The 13163-nt window shown below is 40.0% G+C and overlaps 1 pseudogene; it reads right to left on the bottom strand.

Moving 5' to 3' along the window:
• Nucleotides 1-524: 524 nt before the first annotated feature.
• On the bottom strand, nt 525-1604 carry LOC133762277 (protein SEC13 homolog; annotated as a pseudogene).
• Nucleotides 1605-13163: the final 11559 nt, after the last annotated feature.

Raw genomic sequence — 13163 nt, 5'->3', positions numbered from 1 at the left:
TTTCATAGGCCTTCAAATGGTAGGTCCTGTTAGATTTATTTCTTCCATGGAGACTCACATCAGCAAGATTTATCAGGCGCCTGGACCAAGAGGTAGCCCAAGAAGATAAGAGAGAACTTGGCGTGCATATGCTGTTACATTTAACACAGTGGCCAGACATATTGGTAAACTTGTGAATGTTCATTGACAAGGATTACCCAGAAATTATATTCATCAGTTTAGGGAATATTAAGGATAATATTAACTGCAAGTTTCACCCCTATATTTCCATTGGTAGCAGAATGCTGCAGATCTACAATTTACCACATACAAGGCCAAGGGATTCCTCAGATATATATATATATATATATATATATATATATATATATATATATATATTTAATTAGCAATACGATTTTACTTAGTTCCATTGGAAACAAAAAAACCCCAATAATGCCTGAACCCAAAAGTGTATTAAAATGGCCTAAAGGATGTAAAAGAATAGCTCTGAAGGTCATTTGCAGTATCTTCCTCATACTGAGTGCTCTCACAGGGCAGGCCACGACCCCATCAGATCACAGCATCTGACTCGGGGAGGACGCTCTCCTGCCAGTGTTCCGGCAGCTGACCCGGGGAGCTGTCTTGGAGCTGCAGGTCCTGTCACTGCTCGTTCTGCTGGCCCTCTGTGGCGGACGCGGTCACGGACCCCTGGCCCTTGTTGACGTCGCTGATGCACACCCACTGCCCGTCGACCGACTCTTTCTACAGGGTCACCTTATTGTCTCCCCCAGAGACGGCCAGGATGTTGGCGCTGATGGACCAGCTCGCGTGCCACACGACGTCGTTGAACTTGTGCAGCAGTCTGGGGGGACCAGGTGTTGCTAGAGGCATCGTCACAAGTCCAGATGAACACACGGCCGTCCTGGGGAGATGGTGCTGGTGGGCAGGCCGATGGAGGGGGCCCAGGCCAGGTCGCGGACCCAGTCGCTGTGTGCCTCCAGCTTCTGTTCCTCCTTCCACTGGCCGTCCACCTCCTCCCTCCACAGCTTAATGAGGTTGTCGCAGCCTCCAGACGTGAACTTCTTGGGGCAGGTGGGTCTCTGCCCTGAAGGCTGGTCGATGAGGCTTCCTGGGGCGACGGCGGGCGCCCAGCTGACCGCGTTGCAGCCGATGGTGTGGGCGTTGTTGATCTTCTTCACCTCCCACTGGCCTTCCCCGGTGTAGGTCAGCAGCGAGGTGGCCCCGTCCGAGCTCCCACAAGCCAGGATGAGGCCGTAGTCGTGCCGGGCCCAGCACACCGAGTTCACTGAGCAGTCGTGGCCTGAGTGCTCGTGGGTCTTCTCCCAGGTGCCGCCCTCCTCCTTCCAGATGATGACTTTGCGGTCGTAGGAGCAGGATGCCAGGATGTTGCCATACATGGGGGGGGGGGGGCAGGCCACCTGCCGCACAGGACCCTCGTGCCCTCGGAGGTCAGCGACGAGGATCTGCCCTCCGTTGCGCACGTCGAAGATCTTGACGGACCTGTCGGAGGAGCAGGTTGCCAGGCGGGCGCCGTAGTAGTCCATCTGCGCGTCGTGAATCATGTCCTCGTGCGAGGTGTCCACGGTGTTGATGACGGACACCATGGACCCGGGCCTCGGACATGGCAGCACCCGGCGGCTCCTCAGATATTCTTAACTCAAATAAACTTTACCATTCTCTTTTTTTTCATAAACATAGTAACATACCTCCCCCATATCTTAATTATTATGGTACTATAGCTATATTCATCTGTTGGGAGGTAAAGTATTTTCTTAAATATAAAACAAAAAAAGACAACTAATAAGTACACTTTTATAAATTTGTAAGAATATTATACTCATACAAATTTGTAAGAATATTATACTCAAGAAATGTGTATTCTAATCTGTTTGACACTTAGGAAATGAATAAAATGTGAAATCAAGTTATATAATAATATAGTTCTTTCTGATATTTTATATCCAGTCTGTATCAGAAACATTGAAATATTAAATATTGTTCTCTTTTGTTTTAATTTTTTATCAATTTACTCATAATTTACGTATGTTTTTCCAGACCTGAAAGTTTTGTGTTTCACAATACAAACTCTATTTCTTATGTCTTCCATTTCATTATACTTGTATTTGCGTTATTATTCTAAAGAATATCATTTGTGTGCACCAATGTTATATCGAACTTCAGATGCTGGAAAGCTAAACAACTTACACTTGCAAAGTCATTTATAACTGCAATTCTGGTCATGATTTAAATTCTATAAATCAGATGAAATTGAGGTTGTTCTATTTTGCAGGGTAGAAGCAAAGGATTCATTTTTGATTCTGAAATACCCACTGAAAAGCATTGCCCTGAGGATTTCACCTCTCGAGCTGACTATCATGAATCAGTCATGCTGCTATAGCCAGCAATTTGAGTGTCTTCAGTACGACATCTTCTCTGATTGCTATTACCTATTGAACTTCTGATGGGACCCTGGTTATGGCAGCAAAAGTAGAAGCAACTGCCCTAGTATCTTGCTTCTTCATGTTTGATTTGTTTGCATTCTTATTTTTATATTTTGAGTCAACCTTGAAAGATTTTTTCAACCTTTGAAATTATCCAGAATTCACCTGATTTTATACTGAAAATAATTTTTATTCGAATTCAAACGAATGAATAAAAATCAACACCCAGACTAACCACAGGTTATAGCTACCAATAAAATGGAAATCTAATATGAATTATCTGATCTGCTTGAGTTTTGAGGCGTTAATAATCTAGTCAGAATTAGTAAGCAAGGTCCTACAAATCCATGGAATGTAGTGACACACTTCCAGGTGTGCTGCTGGCACTTATTACTGAGTAACTCATGAAGCTGCCAAGCCTTCTGAATTATAACCAACAAAAAGTAAGATTTTCCAGTTTGTCTTACTTCAGGGCAAGAAGCACTGAAATTCTGCCTTTATGATTTACCCAGGATGTCATTTGGTTGATCAAGATAATGTATAATATATTGCCAGAGTGTCTAACACAAGAGAAAAGCAGTGCAGGAACAAGCCCATGCAAATCTTGTGGAATAAGTCTCATGATTCCAGACAAAGAGTCAATATTTGAATTTCAGACATCAAATGACTATGATTACTCCAATGATTTTTATAAACTGAATGCTCTCTGATTAACCTACTCAGGTTTCATTGTTTTGGGGGCAGCAGAATCAGGAAGAAGTTGTAAATGTCAGATTAGACATAAGCAGATTCCTGAGGTATGAGTCATCATATGAGCTGTTACAGGTTTCCAGTGTATCTCCTCTTTACTGCATTGCTACCATCCCTCAACTCATATTAATGGCCCCATGGTCATCTGGAATGCCTGGATCACAGAAGAACAAAGCACATATATGTTTTAAAGGTAACTCATTGTGATTTGTGACATGGGCAAAAAATTCTGCTGTAGATTCTAGCTCAATGCAGAGTGGCCCAAAACCCAGAAACAATGTTTAATGTCTAATCATTGCAGAAACTCAATATGAGGACATGAAAAAGAAAGCTAGCTTTTAGAAACTCCCATTTGGGCTCTCACCTATTGATCCCCACTGTCAGCATGGGCCCCAAGCCAACGAACATTTGTTGTGTAAGGTCCCCACCCTATAGAATCACCCCAAAAAACAGCAAGACCTTAAAAACCCAGTGCACTGGCCAACGCCAAGGCTCAAAAGGTTAATCCTCCACCTGCGGCACCGGCACACCGGGTTCTAATCCCGGTCAGGGTGCTGGATTCTGTCCCAGTTGCTCCTCTTCCAGTCCAGCTCTCTGCTGTGGCCCAGGAGTGCAGTGGGGGATGGCCCAAGTCCTTGGGGCCTGCACCTGCATGGGAGACCAGGATGAAGCACCTGGCTCCTGCCTTCGGATCAGCATGGTGCACGGGCTGCAGCGCGTTGGCCGCGGCGGCCATTGGAGGGTGAACCAATGGCAAAGGAAGACCTTTCTCTCTGTCTCTCTTTCTCACTGTCCACTCTGCCTGTCAAAACAAAACAAAACAAAACAAAACAAAACAAAACAAAATCCAGTGCACTTCCTGAAAACCAGTGTCACACTCAGGCACTCTGCCTCTTCCCCTCTCAGATGAGATGCTTTTATATAGGCGCTTTCATCAGGGCTCCCATCCTGAGGGACAAGAGAACAGATGTCAAGGGCAGAATAATCAAGGAGAGTGCAGGAGTGCCAGTCCCCACATTCACAAGACCTGTCATAGTGAAGTGTGAGGCCACCATCAAACTGACCACAAATAAGACCAGACTGGATTTGCTCCCCCATCCCAGCCACCAAAAATCTCATTCTGGGGTTGTGTGGATAGGGGAAGTGACCTCTGCAGACAGCCCCATTCTCTCCCCTTTGTTACTCAGATGGGATCTCAGTCCTGATGAGAGGACCCCTAGATGCTTGTTCTTTATGAACTGGGATCAGTTTGACCCTCAGAACCTTAGGTAGAAGGCAGTGACTTTCTTCTGCACTGGAGCTTGGTCCAAATATCCTCTTAATAACAGGTAGACATGGCCCCAACAGGGAAGTCTCAACTATAACACCATCATCCAGTTAGACATTTTTGGTATCTATGAAGGCAAATGGGGAGAAATTCCTTATTTGGTAGTATTCACTTAGGGTCCACACAGATCTGTTTAAGGAATGCAGGGTAGAGAAAACTTCGGTACAAGTGGTGGGGGACCATTCCTTTTTTATAATCCCTGGGACCCCAGTGCCTCTTTTGGGAAGGGACATTCTAACCAAGGAACATGTGGGTCTGGTCTTTCCCCAAAGGGTCTATGACTGCATTACCTTAACTGAAATAGATATTAATCCTGCAGTATGGACAGATGCGTAGATGTTGGGTCAAGCCTTTTCACTCAAACCCATTGTTATCCACCTTAAGAACCCCTCCATTTATCCCAAAGACAATACTGCCTAAGATTTGAGGTCCAAGAGAAACTGAAGCCCATTATCAACCAGCTGACAGAACTGGGATTCTCAACAGAGTATGTGAGTCCATATAACACTCCTATTCTAGGAGTCTGAAAGGAGCCAATAAGTGGTGATTAGTGCAGGATCTGAGAGTGATAAATGAAGAAGGTGTCCAATTATCCCCAAGCATTCACAACACCTACACTCTTCTAACTCAATTCCCTGACAATACAAAATGCTATTCTGTACTTGATCTGAAAATGACTTTTTCTACAAATTCTTCACATTCTAAAAGCCAGCCCCTATTTGCATTTGAGGACACAAGAGGAAGGGGACAACAGTCAACCTGAACTCTCCTCCCTCAAGGATTTTGAGATAGCCCCCACCAGTTTAGAATGCTCTAGACAAAGTTTTAGAGGAATGAAAGTTCTCTGAGACTAGTTTTCTCCATTATGTAGATGATATTTTACTGGCCTGTCAATTGAAGGAGATGTGTGATCAAGCTACCAAGTCTCTCTTCAATTTTCTAGCTCAGAGAGGCTATAAATTCTCTAAAGAAATGGCAGGACACTAGCTGATTGTATCCAGCCATTATTGGGTTGGGTTTTCCTCTTCTGTGGCCATGGTCTATTGTGGAATTTGCACCCAGGGTATGTGATATTAGCCATACCCCTCTACCAGTTTCCCAAAGAGACCCAGAGGGAAACAAATCTCCTTGGATAGCCTCTAGAAGCAAAACATGTTTTAACTAGCTAAAGCAGGCTTTGAGTAAAGCCCTAGCTCTGAGCCTTCCCACTACAAAAAACATCGACCTATATACCTATGACAAAAAGGGAGTGTCCCTGGGAATCTAATCTAGGATTGGAGAGGGACTCACTCACAGCTAGTAGCATGTCTTAGCAAGGAATTAGACTCAGTAGCTAAGGGATGGCCAGCCTGACTGAGAGCTATAGGCCTCTTGATTCCAGAAGTTTAAAAATTCACTCCAGGGAGATTCCTCAGTTTTGTCTCCACATAATCTAAGGAGTATTCTGGAAAACACGGGTATAAGATTATTCTTCATTTTGAGATTCCCTGTTCCCTACAGAGTGACATTAGCTCAACCTTTAAGTCAGAGGTAACTCAGGGAATACCACATGCTCTAGGCATTGACTTTAATTGCATTCTGCATTCACCCTCAGTCTTCAGGAAAAGTTGAAAAGGCCAATGGACTTCTAAAAGGACATATTCTTTAATTAGCTCAGGAGGCTTAGGCACCCTGGTGTGCCTCAACCTCTATCTGATCAGGTTTCAGAACACCCCTGGGAGACAAATCTCACTACCATTGAACAGCTCTTTCCTTACTAATGATATAGAGCTAGGTAAAGTGGCCCAATGGATGACTGACTATGTCACTAATTATCTGCCTTTCAGCAGGCACTAAGTGAATTACATGAGGGACCCCCCCACCAGAGACAGGAAGGCTCCCATTCCTAATGAAATTATTAGAAAAGGGGACAAATAAGCCACTTTGGGAGGGACTTTCCTTCCCTCCTTTCTACTCTCACTGCTACCAAGATCCCCAGAATAGATAATTGGATACATCAATCTAGAGTGAAAAACTGGGCTTCTCCTGAGGCAACACCAGAGACAGATGCTTCCAACAACTAGACCCCCTGGAACCCAACTATACCTGTGAACCTATGGAACATTTAAAACTACTCTTCAAGAGGACATCTAAGTGATAAGTATCTCAAACCTGGACAACTCAACAGAGAGTCCCCAGGTGCTAAGGTCACCAGTTCATCCTATGCCATTAGGATTGATGATAACATTAACTTTGCTGTTATCCATAGATTTGGTCTAGGTGATACCAAGGATCTGATACTGGCCAAAAAATACTAGCTCTAACTGTGCTCTATGTAACAATAATGAACGTGTTAGGAATAATCATTTGTTTCTTACCTTATTCCTCCTATGAATAGGGTCCTCTCATGTGTCCAAGTATGATCCTGTTGAGCCAATAACTTACTTTATAATGCATTTGTAGACACAGTAGAAGGAAATAACCAATCACATTGCTGGATGCATCATCATCAGCTGGCTAAGCCGAAGCTAAGCAGCTGATGTTGGCCCCAATCAGTTCCAATTCCAGTTTCACCAGAGCTTAAAAAAATAGAAGTGTTTATCCAGAGGATCTTGAATGAAACCTAGTGCTATACTCAAATTCCCACAATTATTTTTCAATTGTGTATTTCACCCCATTGAGCCAAGTCACCATCACTCAAGTGGTAGGCACCTATATCTGTAACTCCTTGCATGAATGCTATCCTTGCTTTCCAGAGGTAGGTGGGCAGAGCCCAAGTAGTGATTGCTGCCCATTCTTGGGAAAATGTACAGCAGACCAGTTTTTTAAATCAGAGAATATAGAAACAAACTTTAACAAGATTTATGAACAACATGCCTGGTTACATAAATTCAAGAATTAGGGAATACTTTCCTCTATCATTTGGGATGCTATAAAATATTTTCTTCTCTCAGTGACTTGGTTCCTATCCCAATTGGGGCCCTTGATACCTGTTCTTTTAGTGTTGATATTTTGCATGTGCATTTTTGACTGCCTTTCAAATTTCTCTCTCAGAGAATAGAATCTATGGATACAGGTAGTACTTCAGATGGAAACCCAAAGAGAGGCTAACTTCTACTGAAGCAATCTGGATGACTGTGACAAACACCCCCAACACTCCACACCATGAAGGTTTCCAAGACAATAACTTTTTGACAGCAGGAAGTAGCCAGAATAAGATCGATGCCCTGGGTCCTGACAGTAGGAGGGTGTGGATTAGAAGAGGGAGGACTGAGGCCAACAAAAAGCAAGCTAGCTCTTAGAAATTCTCATTTATGCCATCACCAATAGACCCCCGTTATCATTATGGGCCTCAAGCCAATGAACATACTACGTAAGGTCCCCACCATATAGACTGACTCTATAAGAAAATGGCAAGACCTTCGATACCTGGTACACTGGTGCACTTCCTGAAAACCAGTGTCCCACACAGGCATTCCACCCGTTCCCCTCTCCAATGAGATGATTTATTTTTGCTTTACTCGATAAACTCTATGACTTCCTACAACTGTTTCTCAGCTTTTTATTTCTATATTGAGCTGAGGAAAAGAACCCACTGACTTGTGAATCTGATAACAAATTACATTCAACCATGTCCATCATGTAATGTACAACATTTGCCTTCACTGGAAAGAATGCTTATCCTGGAGAATGTCAAACTTTCCTTGCCCACCATGCCTTTGGAAGCAACCCCACTCAAGTATTTTGTTAATAACTTCTTCGATGTCATGACATCCCATGCATGGCATTTTGTTTCTGAACAATAAGGTCATTTTCCAGAAAAAGGAAATCTGCCAACGGGATACTTTATTGAGATTTGTTGATTGAATTATTCTTCTCTCCCAAAAGTTGCAGGAAATCTTAGAATGCATCAAGTACTCGGGAAGAATAAGCTAGTAAGACAGTTAGGAGAGAAACTTTTCAACTCCAAGGTGCCATACCACTAGACTCATTGTATACTTTCATGTAGCAAACTTCATTTAATGCTATTTTCCCATTACCAGAATATTTGTGTCCATAATATAAGATAAAGTGAGAGTGCTGCTCTCTTAACAAACTTGAAAACTGTTTCCATCATCTATAAATATATTTAAAAATTTTTGTCTCTGTTTCTTTAGAGCATTATTTATCTATTTTCATTTTACTATAAGGTAAAGAGAGAGACAGGGAGATCTTCCATCCTCTGGTTCACTCCTCTAATAACCTAAACAGCCAGTTCTGATCCAGGCTGAAATCAGCAGGTCAGCACTCAGTCCAGGTCTGTCACATAGGTGGCAAGGATATTCATCGTCTGCTGCATTGAAGAATGTCAATTAGCACACCTAATGATGAATCAGAAGTGGAGGAGCCTAGATATGAACCAGATATCTTATAAAAGATGCAGGCATCCCAAGAAATGACTTTATATTACCAAATGTTTGTTAATTAATTAATTTATTAGATAATTTTATACATTTATTTTATTTATTTGGAAGGCAGTGAGATACAGAAAAACAGCTAAAACTCTCATTCACTGTTTCACTCTCCAAATGCTCACAACAGCTGGACCAGGTAGAATCTAGAAATTTGGAGCTTCATATGAGTTTCCCATGTAGGTGGCAAAATTTCAAGTAGTTAAACCATTGCCATACCTCCAAGCTAACAGCTTTATAAGAGTGGGAAAAAGGATTCCAACCAGCTATTTCTACAAAGCTCACAGGCACACCAAGCAGCATCTTAACTGCTATGACAAACTTCCGTCTATATAGGTATACATTCCTAAGGAGGAAATGCTTCTTATAAGGGATAGAGTGATATTTACAATAAAATTGATGTTTTGGACTGCTACAATATCAGGTGGGGATTTTTGTTACCATACGAAGATAAGATAGGGATAAAAATTAAAAAAAAAACAACAAACAGGTATTGTTGTATGAACCAGATACAGATCATAAGACTATTGCAGATCATACATTTTATTGCATTTCAGTGTTTATAGAAAGATGTATATGTGCATGGGCCCCTGGAAATATTCTTGGGATTACATTATAGTACAAGATTGGTAGAATTAAATGCATAGAAAAATAACAAAAACTCAGCTGTTTAAAGAAAAAGATTGGTGTTATATCATTAAAAAGGAGAGATGATACAACTTAGCAAAGGAAAATGAACAATGAATGAGAAAGATAAGTACTTTTAGATAAACACTTTATAAGATGGCTTCCAAATATGTAACAAACAATCAACAGATTTACTGGAAAAATAAGTTAATAATCATACTAGATGACTTTTAACATACTTCTGTTGTTAGTGAAAACAATTGGTGTAAGTAGAGTTTATGTAAGTAATATAATTAACATACCAGACCATGTATGAAATAAAGTTTTCAATACCATAAAATATTTGTTCTTTTCAGGATCATGAGGAATATTTATAAAATTCTAGATTATAATCAAGGTCCAGATGATTTTCAATAACTGAAATTATTCAGAGTGTATTATTAACCACAGTAGCATTAATATTGAAATAAATACTAAAAATAAACCTAGAAAAATGCTAGCAACTTGTAAAGTAACTGGCATACATATAAATAATACAAAGATTGAATATTTACTCAAAGTAGAGATAGAAAGACATAGTAAGACATTTTAATTGAAAGAATATAAGATGATAAATCAAGATCTGTGTTCATATGGTGAAAGGAGTGTTTAGAAGTTGTAGTTACATAAAATATTTTTCAAGGATTATCTAAAATTTACTGACTAAAATTCTGATAATTGGGGTCAAGAAAATGAAAAGCAAGTAAAATCCAGGGATGTTAATGGAAGAAGTACAATAAGGTTACCCAGTTAAATCAGTGATATAGAGAGCCAATGTATATGAGTATAGCTAAAATTTTAATATCTTTACTTTGAAAAACTAATAACATTGCTACAGGTAGTAAGGAGAAAACACACATTTCTAACATTAGAAATAGAAAAAAGGTATATCAATATGGAACAAAGAACCTTCAAAAATGTTAATCAGAGAGCAGTAACAAATTATAATCCAGTAAATTTGATATGTTGGGTAATAAGAAAAATAAACAAACTTAAAACTAACTAAAAAGAAGCAGAGGTCAGAGGGAGTAGTTGGAGGAAAGAAACTCAAAGTCATAGATGACAGTTGTAGTTTCTCTTTAGTGAGTGAAATTCCAAAGGAAACTTCCACAATTTTCCTTATGTGCTATTTCTTGATGTGAATGTTTTATAAAGTATATGATCATTTTAAAAATGTGTTGTTGTATAGACTTTGATATATCAATGTCTGACATTATACATCAAAATATATGTATGAAGGCATTTCACACAACAAAGTAAGTGACAGCACTACTTGGTTATTTACCACAGAAAAAAAGCATCTATGATTACATACTTACTAATAAATAAAGGAATATGTTAATGAGTGGTAAAATGATATCCTTATTGTTTTAAAAAATAGAACTAACACACATAGAAACAATGATGAAAATGAAAAGTCATCATTACAATATCCTAGCATAAGGTAAGGTCAATTCTAAAGAAGTATCTTTATAATCAATGGTTCTTTCCTTTGAAGTGTAGCTATTTTTTTCTTATTTATTCTTTTTTGTAAATTTTATTTAAGTTATACAAGTTTCATGTATTACATAGATACAGATTTAGGAATATAGCAATAATTTCCTCCCAACCTTCCTCTCAGCCATGCTCTAATCCTACTTCCTCCTGTCTCTCACATTCCCACTTTTAATTTTAAAAAACTCTTTTCAGTTTACTTAATTGTGGTAGAATGAGAAGGCCATGCCAAGATGGCTGTTGACAAATGAGCGTCAGTTACTCAGGAAATGGCTTCAGAACCCAACTGGAAAAAGAGCCTGCCCAGCAACAGGCAGTGATTGGTTATGGTATAAACTGTCCCTTGACTAGATTGGCTGCCTCGGCTATATAAGCTGCTGCACCAACTGAAATAAGCGAGTCTGCAAACTGCTTGCCTCTAGCACACTTTCACCCATCTCCTGGTGTCTGTGTCATGACTCCATGCCTCTTGCACCCACCACACTCATCCTCTCAGAACAAATCCACCTCAACACTTAATGACTTTATAGTGAATTCCACACAGAGTAAGAGTTCAACAAATAGTCAAAAAAAAAAAAAAAATAAACCATTCCTCAACAGAAGAGACAAAGTCTGCAAACAATCTTTAAATCTCAAAATGTCAATTTTAGATACTCTATTAGATATCTCAGATTTATGATTTAGAATTTCTTGAAAATTTCTTTTTTTTTTGGTTTTTTTTTTTTTTTTGGTTATTTTTTTTTTTGACAGGCAGAGTGGATAGTGAGAGAGACAGAGAGAAAGGTCTTCCTTTTTGCCGTTGGTTCACCCTCCAATGGCCGCTGCGTACGGCGCTTCTCGCTGATCCAAAGCCAGGAGCCAGGTGCTTCCTCCTGGTCTCCCATGCGGGTGCAGGGCCCAAGCACTTGGGCCATCCTCCACTGCCTTCCCGGGCCATAGCAGAAAGCTTTCCTGGAAGAGGGGCAACCGGGATAGAATCCAGCGCCCCAACCGGGACTAGAACCTGGTGTGCCGGCACCGCAAGGCGGAGGATTAGCCTGTTAAGCCACGGCGCCAGCCAAATTTCTTAAAAATTTCTAATGAAAATGTCTACTTTAGATGCATTAACATATCTTTTAAATCCTGTAAATGGATAAGTGTACATATATTATAGTCACATCATCCTGTTGAATTGATCCCTTAATTATTACATAGTGCCCTTCTTTTTCTCTTTTAACAATTTTATGTTAAAATTTATTTTGTCTCAAACACATGCCCTTATTTGCTTTCTGTTAGTGTTGAATATCTTTTTCCATCCTTTCACTTGCAGTCTGTGTGTATCTTTGTTAGTGAGATATGTTTCTGGTAGGCGGCAAATAGATAGGTCTTGTTTTTTAATCCTTTGAGACAATTTGCATCTTTTAACTGGAGAATTGAGGTCATGTTCATTCAAGGTAACTATTGATAAGTACCAACTTGGCCCTGCTATTTTTTCATAAATATTCCTATTGTTTACTTTGGATTTCCTTTGTACTTTTGCTGTGGGAATATCTGCATTCACATTCTTTCATAATGATTGCTATCTTTCTGTGTTTCAGTGTGTAGCACGTTCTTAAGCATCTTTTGTAAGGCTGGACTAGTGGTGACAAATTATTTCAATTCCTGTTTGTTATGGCAGGTCCTTATTTCATCTTATTTTAAGAATCAGAGCTTTGCAGCATACAGTATTTTGGGTTGACAGTTTTTTCCCTTTGCACTTGTATTTTATCTTACCATTCTCTTCTGGCTTTTATTGTTTCTAATGAGAGGTCAGCTATGAGTCTAATTAGACAAAATTTGACAGTAATCTGGCATTTCTCTCATGCACATTTTAGAATCTTTTTCTTTATTTTTACTGTGGAGAGATTGACTAGAGTGTGTCATGGTGAAGATCTTTTTTGGTCACATCAGTTCTACGCGCTTCCACTGCTTGATTGTCTCTTTCTTTCTCCAGATTGGGGAAATTGTCTGTAATTATTTCACTAAACAGGTCTTCTAGTTCATTCTCTTTTTCCACACCTTCAGGAATTCCTAAGA

The sequence above is a fragment of the Lepus europaeus genome, chromosome 6 (genome assembly GCF_033115175.1).
Source record: "Lepus europaeus isolate LE1 chromosome 6, mLepTim1.pri, whole genome shotgun sequence".
Taxonomy (NCBI): Eukaryota; Metazoa; Chordata; class Mammalia; order Lagomorpha; family Leporidae; genus Lepus; species Lepus europaeus.
This window is presented reverse-complemented; position numbering and strand designations above follow the sequence as displayed.